Raw genomic sequence first — 15,519 nt, forward strand, 5'->3', positions numbered from 1 at the left:
TTCACACTGGCTTTTGTGCTTTTTGCAGGGCTGAGCAAACCACAGCCAGGCCTTTTTTGGCCACAGAAAGAATTCTCACCTTTGCAGCAGCTCAAAAGCTGCGAGAATCAAAGCCAAGGGGGCGGGGGAGCCTCAGGTCCTGGCTGCCACCTGGGGCTGGCCAGAGCAGGGCTGGCCAATGCCCATCCCTGTGCAGTGGCCAAGGGGAGAAGCTCCAGAAAACTTTCCCAGCATGGAAAAAAGATTCTTGTGGGCAGAGCTGGAGGTATCTGAGCCCTAAAATATTTCCAGTACTGCCACAGTAGCCCAAAATCCCTCAGAGATCCAACAGAGCTGTGTGTTTGTGCACAGGGGTGGTTCAGCAGCATGGCTGAACTTCAGGAACTCCAGCCCTAATAACAACAGCTAATCAAGGGCCTGATCCTCCCCCTTTCCATCCCTCACCTCCTCCTCCTCCCCCCATGGCTGCTGTGTCAGGACCAGCAGTGGCCCAGGAAGAGCAGCAGCTCCAAACGTGCTCTAGAGCCCTGAGGAGCCCTGGCAATGTCAACAAGGATCACCTGCCTTCCTCAACATGCCAGGGGAATTCAACATTCCCAGAGCTGCTGTGCCAGGGCTGAAGGAGGAAAAGGCAGTGAGAGGCTGAGGGTTTTCAGGAATTGTGGTGGAAAGGCACGAGAGGTGCTGCTGTGGGCCTGAGACCTGCCTGGGGTTGGATGGTGCCTTCCTTGCGTTGCCATCAGGGAGAGCGGTGGCGGGTGTTGCGCAGGGTGTGTGCCTGGGCCAGGACACTGCTCCGCTGCCAGCGGGCACCAGGATCCAAGCTGCTGCCTTCGTCTCTTCTGCCTGGGCGCTGCCGGTGCTGGTGCCGGGACCGATTGGTGCAAAGCGTGAGTTTGCCAAAGGAGCGATTTGGGCTCGTCCCTCCCGCCCGAGGCCACCATGGCCCCTGAGGGGTTGGAGCTGGCACCGGGCGCCCCCTGCTGGGCAGGAGTGCTCCCTGCAGCGCCCCCTGCTGGGCGGGAGTGCTCCCTGCAGCGCCCCCTGCTGGGCGGGAGTGCTCCCTGCAGCGCCCCCTGCTGGCCGGGAGTGCTCCCTGCAGCGCCCCCTGCTGGCCATTGCCAGTATTGCACCAAAGTTTAACAAACAACCCTGATTGGGTTGGTAATTTCTGTTCTTGTCTTGTTTGTTCTATTCTTTTCTATATATTTCTTAGTAATAAACTGCTACTCCTTTTGTTGCATTTCTGACTGGTAGCCCCACAATACTCACAGTTATACAACATTTTGAGGGATGAGTTCTCTTTCCATTCTGGGAAGGTTCCTGCTTTCCTTGAAGACATATCTACTTTTAACCAAGACATTTTCCAGGGGTCAGACACTTGGCTGCCTTTTCCTCTGCTTTTTAAGCATTTTGACCACCAAAGGCCACTTCCAAGGTGGAAATCCTGGTAACTCAGCCGCTCAGGAGCTGGGTTTGGCAGAGTGTCCCACTGTCCCCAATGTGCCATGGCTGACAGAATGACTGTCACACGGGGCCCTGTGTCACCAGAAGCAAGGCCTGACCGAGCCCTTCCACACACTGGTGTTCCGAAATGTCTCAAGACATACAACATTTCCTGTCCTTGACATCCCACCATGTGCCATGGCTGGATCCCAACTGCCCTGGAAAAGGGGGAGTCTCTAGAACACCCCCAGGGCTTTTGTGACATCATTGTGTGGGGAAAAGGGCACAGGAGGGGTTCGAGACAGGGCAGAAGGGAATCCAGAACACTGGTTTATAGTGGCAGCCTAAAACTGGAGAATCTCATTCCTAAACCTCAAGTTGAACAAAGAAACACCATCTCTGCCAGTTGAACCAAAAAGCTGCATTTTGGTGCGAACAATAGGAAAACGAGTCCTATGTTCCCCTGTCACTGGGAGGAGAGATGAGGAGCTCTGGGTCTACTGGGAATGCTGAGAGGGGCATTGCAGAGGAACTGGGAGTACAGAGGTACTGGCAGAGAGAATGGGATCCAGCTGGATCTACTGGGAGCAATGGAGAGGCACTGGGAGGGGAAATAGAGAGCCCTTGGGGATACTGGGAGCACAGTGGGGAGGGAATGGGGAAGTGTCTGAGTGTTCTGGGATCAGAGCCCCCAGTGCCCCAACTATGCCCAATATCCGCTGTGCTTCCAGTGCTCCCGGTGCCCCCAGTGCTCCAAGTGTCACAGCACATTCCCATAGATGTCACCAGTTTTCTTTTGTGCTTTTTTTGCTTCAAAAGTGGTTTGTTTTTTGAATGAAGGATCTGCATCTATACCTACGGGATTCAAAGCACCGTGCCGAAAGAGACAAGATTTCTTGATAATAGGCAGAGACCGGTGCAGCATTTTTGGACTGATAATGCATCCTACTGTTGTTTCAGCAGACTGCTTCGAAGAGATGACAATTTTAGCAAGGGCTTTTCGACCCTCATTGACAATTCCACAAAATACTCAACTGGCAAAAGCGATAGCTCTGCCATCGCATCCATTGGAGCATCAAGCAATGCTGGTGATGGGCGAAGGGCATCCACACTACAATGACCATGTCGAAGTACACACGTTATGGTTGAAGTACATAACCCGTGAACAGCCAACTATTACTTGGGACTTGATATATAATAACAGGGAAATAACCATCACAGGGATGGTGGACATCGGACGTGACACTGATTTTATATATTTCATATATTTTCTGACCTCGAGAATGAAACTTGATTGTACCTTTGGATCAAATCACAGGCATTGGAGGAAGTTCTGTATGCTTCCAAAGCGAAAATTCAATAACATTTACAGGACCCGGACAGAAGACAGCTATTACTCATGCAAAAGCCATTCACTGTATGGGGAAGAGATCTCCTTTCACAGTGGAACACGTACCTGACAATGGATTTTTAGTAGGACTCACTGCGGCACTCGCCATTTCAAAATTGACATGGAAAACTGATACTCCTCATTGGGTGGATCAGTGGGCCTTGGAGAAGAAGTTGAGTGCATTGAAAACTTTGATGAAAGAACAACTAGAAAAAAGACACATAAAACCGACAAACAGCCCTTGGAATTTTCCATTGTTTGTCATCCAAAAAAAGTGTTCTGGATCGTGGAGATTGCTTCACGACCTCAGAAAATTGAATGAAATAGTGGAGGAGATGGGACCTCTTCAGCAAGGACTTCCATCACTCACGATGATTCCCAGAGACTGGCCTCTTGTTATTATTGACCTCAAAGACTGCTTTTTCAGTATTCCACTTCATGAAGACGATGCTTACTGGATGGCATTTTCTGTTCCAAGTTTGAACAGAGAAGAGCCAATGAAGAGGTATCATTGGGTTGTTTTACCTCAAGGCCTCAAGAACTCGCCAACAATTTGTCAATGGTATGTGGTGCAAACTTTGGCTCCAGCAAGACACAAATATCCCAAAACAAGAATCATACACCAAATGGATGATTTGCTCATTGCTGCATCAACAAACCGAGAACTGCAAGAAGTCCGTGCTTGTGTGATCGAAGAAATACAAAAAGCAGGACTCGAAGTCAGCACTTCAAAGATTCAAGAAGTGGCACCCTGGAAATACCTTGGATGGAAAAATCACCAAACAGACAATCAAACCTCAAAAATTAAAGATCAGCTCAAAAGTCAACAATCTCCAAGACCTGCTGCAACTCCTTGGAGAGATCAACTGGATGAGATTGATTTTGGGAATCACGAATGAAGATCTTTCATCTTTGTTTGATCTTCTGAAAGGAGACGACAACATCAAATCCCCCAGGACACTTATGCAAAAGCACAAGCAAGCTTGCAAAAAGTTGCGAAAATGATACAAGACAGACAAGCACACCGATATGTGGACTCTTTACCATTCCATTTAGCAGTGTTGGGAGAAGAAACACAGCTATATATGGTTTGATTTTTCAGTGGGACGAACACAAAAAAGACCCTCTTTTAATTATAGAATAGATTTTCCTATCTTACAGATCTCCAAGGACAATTCTTACAGACTTAGAAATGACAGCACAAGTGATAATAAAGGGAAGAACAAGGTTGATGACAATGACGGCAAGGACTTTTCAACGAACAATGCAGCAAGGACCACAGATTTCTACAATACCAGTGAATCAAAAAATGAATGAGGCAGCAGCTTGGCCTCAATCTCAACAAGTAACACCTTTGAGCAGACAAATTCCTACAGAGACACACAGACCTGCAACAGCAGCTCAAGATGCTTTAGTTGATTGGGCAAATATTAGAATGGACTTGACAAGAAGCAGAGAATGTCCTGCAATTGGGATTGGTGAAATAGCCATGCCAATGAATTATGACCCACAAGGACAAAACCCAAGATGGCAAAAATTAAATAATGATTTAGTTAAAGATTTTATTAAGGCAATTAGAGATTATGGACTGGGATCTTCATATTTTAAACAGCTTTTAAAAGGTATTCTCAATGAATATGACTTGACTCCATATGACATGAGATATCTTGTGTCATTGATACTTACTGACACACAAGGACTTATGTGGGAGAGCAGATGGAGAAGAGCTTTGGAAGAGCTGTGAAAGAAATACCAAGGTGGTGCTCATGCTAACCTCACCGTGGCAGAATTAGCAGGAGACCCTCCTCACAATGATCCAGCACAACAAGCCCTTAGGATTCCAAGGGGAGTGTTGGCAGACATCAAGGAAAAAGGATGTGAACTTCTCTTCAAACAAGATATAAAAGACTAAAGGACGGACAGTGAAACATGTTTGTTTATATGCTGTTGTATTTTATCTTTTGTCAAATATGTTACGTAACAAAGCGGATTTACCAGTGATGCAGCCAAGAGAGAATGTTTGGGAAAATTTAGCATGGACAGTGGGGTTGGGCACAATTTGTTTGAGGCATTCCAGGCTAAAAACACCATTTTCAACATGTCTGGTGGGATTAACAGTGAAAGAATGGTCCATTCCGGAGGGCATCCCTTAATGGGTGATGTGAGTTGTGACAACTCCTGTGAATGGATGGCATGTATGGGTTCAATTTCTCCCTGTGGCTGTTTTAAAACCAAAATAATCAGAATTTTTTGGTTCTACAATGGATTTTTGAATTGTATTTGATGTTTTAGGGGTGACAAAGAACCAAACCATGGATGTTACTCCGAATCAGAATGTATGTAGCAATTATATTGTAGTCTCAAACAAACAATCCTGAGTTCTAGCACAGTTATTGTGGCTGGATGGTCTGTTAGACCTTTTTGATCTTTTGCCTTTGTAAAAACAAATTTCGAAAGCAGGTTTTTATATATTAGTGAAGCTTGTTGCTATTCTCATTGCTTTGCCCTGCATCATCCCATGCACTTGGCGAGCCTTGAACAAAGCTGTGAAAAGGGTGTTTTTTGGTGCAAACAGAGGGGGGAGATGTGGGAGCCCAGGGAATACCCCTGGCCTCCTTGGGGGTGCAAAAATCCCCCCTGGCAAGGGTCTCAAAGACCTCTGAGTGAGACCCTGGTGTCACAGGTGCTGAATTCTAGCTGCTGGGGGAAGTCGTCAGCACAAGAAGAATGGAAACAAGCTACCAAAATTAGTGAAGTGTAAATTAGTTTGTTAGAACATAGATAAATAGACTTCTGGGAATGTTTATGATAAGGGACATGTGGCCAAGATGGAGAATTTGGGGGGTGGACACCTTTTCCTCCTTTTCTCCATGTCATCCATGTTGGGTGACATGTTGGCACTCTTGGATTGGATGGGGTCAGGGCTGGACCATTTAATAAAATTATATTGTATAGGGAAAATTTTGTAAACATGTAATACGTAATACAAACTATATAAGATAAGCCCTGCCTTCACCAGGGAGATTCCACCATGGATGCCAGTCTGAGCAGACCTCTGCTGGCCAGGCAAAAAGTCCCAGAGATAAGAAATAATAAACAATCCCTGGAAAAAGAAAAAACTGTCTCCGGTAATCTCTCTTTGGCTGCTTCAGAGAGAACCAGGGTTTGAGCCACCTTCATGTCCCTCTGGGGTGATCTCAGGGCAAAGGAGAAACCTCAGACTGGGACATCTAGGGTCATCAAGGGTCCATTGTCACATAGCAGGGTCTCATAAAACCACGGAGTCCATTTCTATAATTTCAGACTTTGTGAAACCGAAGAGCTGTCGTGACACTTCAGGGCCTTAGGAAACCAAGGAAACCACAGCGATACTGTGGGGCTCAGTGGTACCAAGGGCCCATCATAACACTGAGACAATGGTCTGTTGTGATACTGCAAGGCCTCATGGAATCATGGAGACTGTTGTGACACTTTGCAGCCCATGGAACTAAGGAGTCCATTGTGATACTAAAAGGTCTCATGGAAGCAATGAACCATTGTCACACTAAAGGGTCTTGTCATTCCGAGGGCTGATTTTGCCACTGTGTGGCACCATTGAACCAAAGAGTCCATTGTGACACTACAGGGCCCCATGGAACTAAGGATTCCTGAAACAGTGTTGGACCCCATGGAACCAAAAGTCCATTGTGACACTGCAGGGCCTCATGGAATCCTGGAGGCCATGATCGCTCTTTGAGGCCTCCTTGAATCAAGGGGCTCTGCAGGGCCTCATGGAACCAAGGAGACCCTTCTGCCACTGTGAGTCCCCACAGAACCAAGCGACCCTTGTGATACTGTGGTGTGGGAATGCAGTCATGGAGAGCTCTCAGGGCCTTGTGCATATGGGCTCAGAGATAGTCTTCACCTGGAGAAGGCTTGGAAAATAAAGCATTAAAGTGAAAGAGATACAAAACAAGACTGTAAGTTTGTAGTTTAAGTAAAAATAATGTTTTAAATGAATAGAAATATATATTATGTAAGCAAAGAAATATATTAAGTAAGATAATAAAAAATTTTAAAGTTTAGACATATAACCTTTTATGAAGTGTCCTGGTTTGAAGGACAGGTGTCTGCCAATAATGGCAGAAGCTTCTATTTGAAATGGAGAATGTAAATCCCCTCCCTCCAAATTATTATAATTTTTGAATCAGGGACTCTCAAGCAGAGATGTGGGGGTAGGAATAACAGCTCTTTACTAATATATCTAACTGGACGAACAGAAATAACAGCAGCTATGGAAATTAACAACAAAACAAAACAATCAGATCCAGTCCTTTTTCAGCCGCAGACACACTCTGCCTGCGTCCGGTCCCAGCGGTGAAAGGCAGGGTAGAGCCCGTGCAGCTGCAGAGAACAGATGGCAGCAGGGAGGTGGCTGCGGCGGCACTGTGTCCCAGGTGAGAGAAGGGTGGAGGAAAAACTCCCTGTTCACCGTTTGGCTCCTAGTGGTCAGCTTTGTTCTCAGAGGTTGGAGGCTAGAGAGGAGCAGATGGCCAGGCAGTGTCCAACCGAAGAGAACCTTGCCTCTCGTTGTTCAGACGGCGTGGGCTGGAAACGAGCAGTTCCCTGGACCCCTCAAACCCTGTGGGCGAGCGAGACAGCCCCTACCCATCTATTTGTCTTGAGCAAGTAGGAGCTGGGAGTGCCCAGCAGGCTTCCTTAGCATGATAATAGGAAAAATTCTCCCAAAAGAGGTGGAAAAGTAAGGGAACAAACTCCAATCCCCAACAACCACCCTCTTGTGTTATTAACTGTAGTTGCAACTGGTGGGATTTTTTGGCTCTTTTTTGAGGCCTGAGGATCTGCTGTTTCTGAGGTAATGCTGCCCTCTTGTGTTTATAACTGTAAATAACAGGGCACTGATTTTTCTAGGAAACTGTCACAGTTAAAAAATGAAAAGGTGGTGGAAGCTAGGGCAAGAATGTGGAGGGCTCAATCAAGCGAGGAAGTCCTTTTTTGGGTGGTTCCCCAGATTTCTTGAGGAATCAAGGGAAACTTGTATGGCTAGGATGGGGGAGTAGAGCAGGTATACTTGGGGGGAATATACTCAAATTCAATAGTTAGTTATCTGGCTTTTGATCAGGAACAACCTCTAATAGAAAGAGAACCTAGAGGACTAAGATCAATTCCTTGCTTTACATGTAGTGTGGACTAGTAATCTGGGCACCAAGATGGCATCCAGCCTGGGTCCTCCTGCGGTGCCAGTGATGTAAAAGGAAGTGGTACTGCAAACCTCGGAGGCAGATGCCTACATGCACCAGGTATACCCCAGACCCACAGCATCATATTCAGGAATCAATTCATGTGGAGTGTGAGATTGTGGAGTTGTTCTGTGGGAAGAGTCATTTGGTCCCTGAGGGTTGGCACGTTTTCGAGGACCACTAGGAAGAAGTGAAAGAACATTGCCAGCAGAGGTTTGGGAGAGGGAAATAAGAGAAATAAGGAGATAAATCACAGTTTGCCAGCAAAGTAAAGAGGTGCTTAAGAAGAGCCCTTTGGGATGTGTATTAACTCATTTGAAGGAAGTTGTGGGGACAGGAGGAATGGAGTGTAAAAGGTTTTAATGAAATGTTCCAATCAATGGTGGCCTCTGTATAAATTAGAAGATGGAGCAAACTGTCCATTAAATGGAACTAAAAACTATAAGACCGTGCTGAAGTTAATATTATTTTTGAGGCAGGAAGATATGGGAATGATAAGTTTAAAGGATAGTGCAGGAGGCAATCATTCCCAATGAATTACAGCTTGTTGGGGATTGAGTGTTTTTTCTATTACTGTGTCAATTGAAAGAATTTTTCTCATTATCATGCTAATGGAGCTGGCCGGGTTACACCCAGGGTCTCTGATGAGTCCAGACAAAAGGGGTGGGTGGGAACGGCTCCCGGAGGGGCCTCTGAGGCTTCCGGAAGGGGACTCATTTTTCCGGCGAGCTCGGAGGAGGACGCCCGGGATCTTCAGCCCATGTGGCTGGAGCACAGGAGAGCCAGACCCTCTGTGATCACCTGCCCTGCATCTGCCCCGTTCCAGCATCCTGCCTCTGCGGACACAGCTGATCCCCCGGACACACACGGTGAGCGAGGAGCCGCCGCTCCAGCCCGTTCCCGCCCGGGACCGGCGTGGCTGCTGCTGCCACCCCTCCCCCCCCACCCCCAACTCCTGCGCCCTCCGCCTGCCCTTGGCAGATCCGGGCTGTGGACTAAGCACAGAAACAGCGTGCTTGCATCTAAAGGGACTGACACCGAGTTGTCTATTCTGTTCTGTGAGCAATTTTAACAACTGCTGTTGTTTTCTGCTTGTACAGTTAGATATATTAGTAAAAGAGCTGTTATTCCTACCCCCTTATCTCTGCCTCAGAGTCCTTGATTCAAACAATTATAATACTTGAGGGGAGTGGAACTCAAGTCTCTATTTCAAAGGGAAACTTCTGCCCTTACTGGCAGACACCTGTCCTTTCAAACCAGGACACAGCTGTACTGATTTCCAAGGAGTGGAAACAGCCTTGCCTGCCCAATGAGGTTGGGTGTTATAAAAGTGTGGGTTACCTGTCTGTAAGTTACAGCTGCAGATGGAGTTGGAGCTTGAGAGCTAGAATCTGCTACAGTTTGGTATAGAGTCTGCTGGCTGTGCTGTGAGCAGGTGAGGGACTTGTGGTTGTTCAAGGGGTAGATAAGGTAAGAAGACATTTTGTGAGGGACAGACAGGGTTAGGTGGCTGGGTAAGGGACAGGTTTGAGTTAGCCAGTTATGGAGAAGGAAGAAAGAAACTTGCAGAGGAGGGAAGGTGTCAGTGCCTTGTGGAGCGGCCTGTAAGAAAAGGAGTTCGATTTGCCTGAAAGAAGGCATGTAAAGTTTTTAATAAAAGACTGGTGTTGGTGCCAGTTGTGTCCGTCTTACCATAATTGCTATGTAATGGTGACCCTGATGTGATGATTGGGATTTGGGCTGCAGGACAAGGTGTGGCTGGAGACGGAGCCCAGTGAAACTGAGATCAGTGGGGAAGCTGCCAGGTCCAGACCAGACTGATTTTGATACCTAGAGGGATGGTTATCCAGGTAAGCCACTGGGAAGAGACTGTTTTATCTGTACAAAAAACTTTGGGGGAAAAAAAAAGAAAAGGGTATTAAGACTGATGAAAGTATTGCCTTTTAGTGTTAGAGCATGGAAAGAAGTTGAAGAAAGACTATGGGATGTGGTATTCAAAGGAGACAAGGCAACTGCAAATTTGGCTACCACCTGGAGACTGCTGTATGAGGTTCAGCTTGAAAATGTTGCTGTCCCTCAATGTCACAGCCCGAGGTGTCTCCTTAGACCTGAGATCACCTCTGGGGGGCATGCAGGTGGTCTGGACCCCAGCTCTTTCCGATGCCCACCGATGAGAGACTGCAGGAGGCTGTTCTTAGAGGTTTTCATGGTTGTTTATTTTTTCTTATCTCAGAAATGCTTCGTCCAGTGAACAGGGGTCTGCTGGCCAGACATCTGTGGCAGAATCTGCCTGGTAGAGGCAGGACTTAACTTATATAATCTAAATTACGTACTAGGTATTTACAAATGACTCCCAATGCAATACAATCTTGTAACATGATTCAGCTGTGTTCCTATCCAATCTAAAAGTGCCAGCATGTCACCTAGCATAGATGACATGGAGAAAAAGGAGGAAGAGGTATCCACACCCCAAATTCTCCATCTTGGCCACGTGTCCCTTATCACAAACATTCTAGAAATCTGCTAATTCTACATTCTAACAGTCTAATTTACACTCTATTTATTTTTGCAGCTTGCATTTCTTCTCTCAATGTTGCTAAATTTTTCCAAGGAGCTAAATCAAGCCCTTGAGACACCTGGGTCTCATTTGAGGGTCCCTGGGGACCCCGCCAGGGGGGTCTTGAGCCTTCCAGGGAAGCCAGAGGAATACTGTGGACTCCCACACCTTAAGTAGAGCCTGCTGGAGCTGCTTCTGCATGCCCAAAAAGCTGAATTAAGTGCCAAATTAAAATATGTTACTCCTGCACAGCAATTAGTTAAAATAACTTGATGAAAGCAACTGAGCTGAAGAAAGAACAAGTGAAATAATTAAAGCAATAAGATAGAGGAAAAACTGGAGCTGATGGTTCCATTGTTCAGTGTAATATGTCTACTTGATGATGAAACATATATATTGTATTTATGAATTACAGCTTTCTGATTCTGGAATTTTAATGGTGTGTACTGTGTGAATCTGGGTAATGTATCAAGATTAATTTACTAATGTATTTCTTAGCTAAGAGAGAATCCTTAGGTTCATGTTCTATACATAAAAGCCAAACAAAATGAGAAAGTTAACAGCCAATGAAAAACAGAATTAAAATTATTAATTGGAATAAATTGGATGTGGCTGTTACGTAAATTTCACTTTGAGTCATGAAATGGGAATCAATTGGTTATATGTGAGGAGAAACATAAGTAATAAGATAAGACTCTTGGTTCTGAGTAAAGGTAAATATGAAATGATTTTAAAAGAACTGAGATAATCTATTGCATGCAGAGAATTATCTTTTATGTAATATGTTGCTTAAAGAAACAATCAAAGTAAAGCTAGACAAACTATTTGGAATGTTTGAGAACTAAGATTTGAAGCATACATCCTTATTGGGATGTGTTACCCAAACAATTGTGTAACTGTTAATCTGAAATGAAATAAGTCAATGTGTTATAATGTAAATTTACTTTAATTAAATAAAAAAGGGGGAATTTGTGGGAAGATGGTTTGTAGAGATGGTGCAGAAAGCAATTTTCCTTAATTAATTACAGCTGTAGTGATTACCAAGAAGTGGAAACAGCCTTGCCTATCCAATGAGGATGGGTGTTATAAAAGAGTGGGCTAGCTAATCAAGAGCAAGTTGCAGTTGGAGCTTGAGATGTGGAGTCTGCTGGCTAAGCTGTGAGGAGGTAAGGGACATGGAGTCATGTAAGAGACAGATAAGGTAAGAAAATATTTTGTGAGGGACAGAGAGGGTTAGGTGGCCAGGTAAGGGACAGGTTTGGGTTCAGCCAGTAATGTAGACAGGAGAGGAAAAAGTTAGTACTGTGTAGAGAGAAAAGAAGTCACAATTGCCTGAAAGAAGTTTACTAAGAGAAAGCATGAAAAGGTTTTATTAAAGTACTAATTGGTGCCAGTTTTGAATGTCTTGACATAATTGTAACAGCCACCTAGTTTAACAATGGATCTTTGGCTCAATGAGGCATTGCTGTGTCACAATGGACTTCTGATTCCATGAGCTTTCATACTGCCAACAACAGTCTCTCTGGTTAGGCACTGCCACCATGAACCCTTTGTTCCATGAGGTTCCAGAGTATAACATTGTCACCTTGGCTCTGTGAGGTTCCAGTGTCTCAATGGACCCATGTCTCCACCAGGCCTTGCTGTGTCAGACTGGCCCCTTGGTTCCAAGAGGTTTCTCAGTGTCACAATGGACTCCTTGGATCTACAGTGTCACCACAGACCACTGATTCCACATAGCCCCAGTGTGCCAAAAAGGATTTTGGTTCCATGGAGTTCTACTGTGCCACAGTGGAGCTTTTCCTCCATGAGTTTACAAAGCGGCACAGTAGCGTCCATGGCTCTGTGAGGTCCTGCCATCACCAAAACTCAAATATAGCAAAGTAAGACTCCTTAACACTAATTTAGTCTTGAATTTTATCATTTTATCATTTATTGAGGCCTGAGGTCCAACATGGGACACCTCCTAGCCTTACATGGACGTGTCATTCAACAACTGTGTTGCTTATATTTAGTCACTCCATGTGTATTACAATTTACCCATTACTATGAAATCCACCCAGAGATCCCAGGTTCTGTCCTTGTTTTTTCTATCACTACGCCTTTGAGGCAGAATTCTTCTTGTCTTCCAACCATGCTTGCTGGGAAAGCAGCCCCTGTATGCATTTTTCCTGTGCTAAAAGTCCATAGGCACAGTAAAACTCGAATTAACCCTTTTTGGTATCAAGGCATTATATTTAGCTAAGAGAGTGTAAAATGCAGCTTTCTCTTTAGCACTGTGATTTTCAGTCATTTTATAAAGGGAAAGGGGAAAACCACGGCAGAGAGGAAGATTACTTAAGTTATACACACACAGAGCATGTTCCCCCATTGCTTCCCTGTGTGGGTGAAGAGACTGAAGCTGCTTGGGAGGTACTACCTTCAGTGTAAATCTCTGGTTGTCTCTTCACTACGCCAAGCAGTCAAAATTCATGTAAACAACAAAAAACAACAACACAGTCCCGTGTTTTGCACCAAGAGATCTTTTGTGAATTTCTGAAGGCAGAGCCCTCAAACAAGTGTGGGGGTGCTTTGCACCTAGGTGTGTGCAGTTTGAAGGAAATCTGAAATGCCCCCCTTGCTTTCTAGTCTGGCTCAGCCCTGTCGAGGTGGCCAGCTAGGTGCAGCTGGAGCAAGATGTCCTTCCCCTGTTACAGACTACACACAACCAGCAACCCTTCTGTCTGTCAGGAAATCCTGTCCAGGACACCAAATTAAATGCCTTGATCTGCCAACACAGGCAGGAGTCGTGATGGTTCATTTGACCTTGTGGTGCAAAAGACACACAACAGGGACTAAGGTTTATTCATAGCAAATACTAATGCACCTTTATTCAGTGCCAACAGCACAGTTTTGCAATAGAAGGGGAGAGATAAAGGAAAACAATGTAAAGAGAAAGAGGGGACAGGGAATAGCTACCAACACATGGGACAACATCCTTGTGGTATTCAGCCAACAGATGTGTCTTCTGTCCATGGGGAGATCTCAGAGGTTTCTCCAAGAAAGTCACCTTTTTGTAGTCCTCTTCCAAAGCAAGTGTCCTCCAGCCAAGAGTGGGGAGATTTATGGACTATTGTGTCAGAGAGCCATTGCTCCGAGAAGCAGGTGTCTGATGCTCCCAATCAGTGCAGTGATTGAAAGCAGTGTGCCATGGTGAACAGCAAATACCTGCAAACAGTCACTTGGCAAGCATCCGCCTTGGCCAGGCCAGAACTCGGGTCCAAAATGAGTGGGGTCCCTGGGCTCTTAGTCTCTGTTCTTACAACAGTCGTGAGGCAGATGAGGGAATCTTTGGACCATCTCTTACAATACCATGAGTGTCATTTTACTCAGAATGACACCCCTGTTTGTCAGCAACTTTCTGCTCCTTCGTTATTCTTGCAACATCAGTTTTTTTATCCACAGAGATGACCTCATTCAGAAGGTTTAGGGTGGTTCATTTATTACATGCCCATTTTCCTGTCAGCATGATCCTACACTATGCTGCCCCACTTGTGCCCAGCCCAGCTCTGTGTGGGGCAGAGGGAGAACAAGGGACAGCTCCCTCCCAGCCCAGGGACCCCTCTGGCCCTTAGGCTTAGGGCACTGTCAGCACCCACTGCTCCAGCCACCACTTCTGCTGGCACTGACAGCAACACCCAAACTGTGACAGATCCCAAGGAAGCAGCAGTGCCTGGATCTGATCCCTGACTCTGGGGCAGGGCTGCACAAATGACACCCGCAGCAGCAGCAGCACATGAAGCTGACTTTCAGCACAGCCCCTGCCACTCTTCCCTCCTATGTGCAGTGGGGTCACAGCAGCCTGGGGCACCTGAGAACCCCCAGTGCCAGGAGGGACTTGAGGTGGCAGCCCTGGGCTCCTGGAGAAATGCAGGAAACAGAGGTGGGGACTCCCTGTCCATGTGGACCTTCCAGATGGAAAAGGCAGCTGTGCCCAGGCAGCTCCAAGGGCAGAGAAAGGAGGAGCTGGAGCCCTTGATCTGTGCCAGTTCCACAGTCCTGGGCAGCAGCCACCGAGCACAGGGGAAACAAAGGGCACTGTCAAGGTCAGAGACAGGGAAGAGCCAGAGCTGGGAACAACAAGAACAGCTGCTTCACTGAATCCTTGGAGAAATATCTTTGCTGGTTCAAAGTGCTGAAAGGTATGAAGGGCAGAGAGAAGGCAGCACCAAACAATGCTCCTGGTTCCACACCCTCCCCTCTCAGTGTCCCAGAAGGAATTGGATTAACTGTATTCTTCTCTGCGAGTCATCTCATTCAGCATAAGCAGCTGAGCACCAGGAGCTAAAAGAGCTGAAGCCTTAAGCCACAAGAGCTGAACAAGAGGGGACTTAGACCAAAGTAATGCTGCCAACATGGACCTGGATAAATCCAACAGATGGAATCCTGGAATTATCTAATCCTTTATGTTGGAGAAGACCTCTGAGCACATTGACTCCAGCTGTTCACCAGCACTGTCCATCCCAGCACGGAACCATGAAACCACATCCCTGAAGTGCCAAGGCCTGGACAACAGGCTCTGAGCCAAAGGTGACCTCTGGGTGAACCTTCCAACCAAAGCATATCTTTGTATACAGTCATTAGCAAAATATGCATGGTCATTAGCACTCTGATAGATGTGTGCACTCATTAGTGAAACATGGATTGACCTTAATGTATTTAGAAGTTAAACAAGGCCATGGAATCCAACATGCCTTGTTTGGGGGTGTATGGTCAAAGTCATCTCCCTTGGTTCCTCCTTGAGCCCTGGCCAGGCTTTGGGAGGAACCCAAGAGGGGAATGAAACCAGCTGTTCCTGTTCTAGAAGTGCTGTCAGTTTGTTTATTCAGCACTGTCAGAGCTGGGCCCTC

The 15,519-nt window shown here is 46.1% G+C and overlaps 1 pseudogene across 1 annotated transcript in view; it reads left to right on the top strand.

Annotated features, from left to right (window-relative positions):
• Positions 1-15,519, top strand: part of LOC306815609 (olfactory receptor 14C36-like) — an 82,706-nt pseudogene that overhangs the window by 46,338 nt on the left and 20,849 nt on the right. The window lies entirely within an intron of this gene.

This window comes from Erithacus rubecula, assembly GCF_903797595.1.
Source record: "Erithacus rubecula genome assembly, contig: scaffold_169_arrow_ctg1, whole genome shotgun sequence".
Lineage (NCBI taxonomy): Eukaryota > Metazoa > Chordata > Aves > Passeriformes > Muscicapidae > Erithacus > Erithacus rubecula.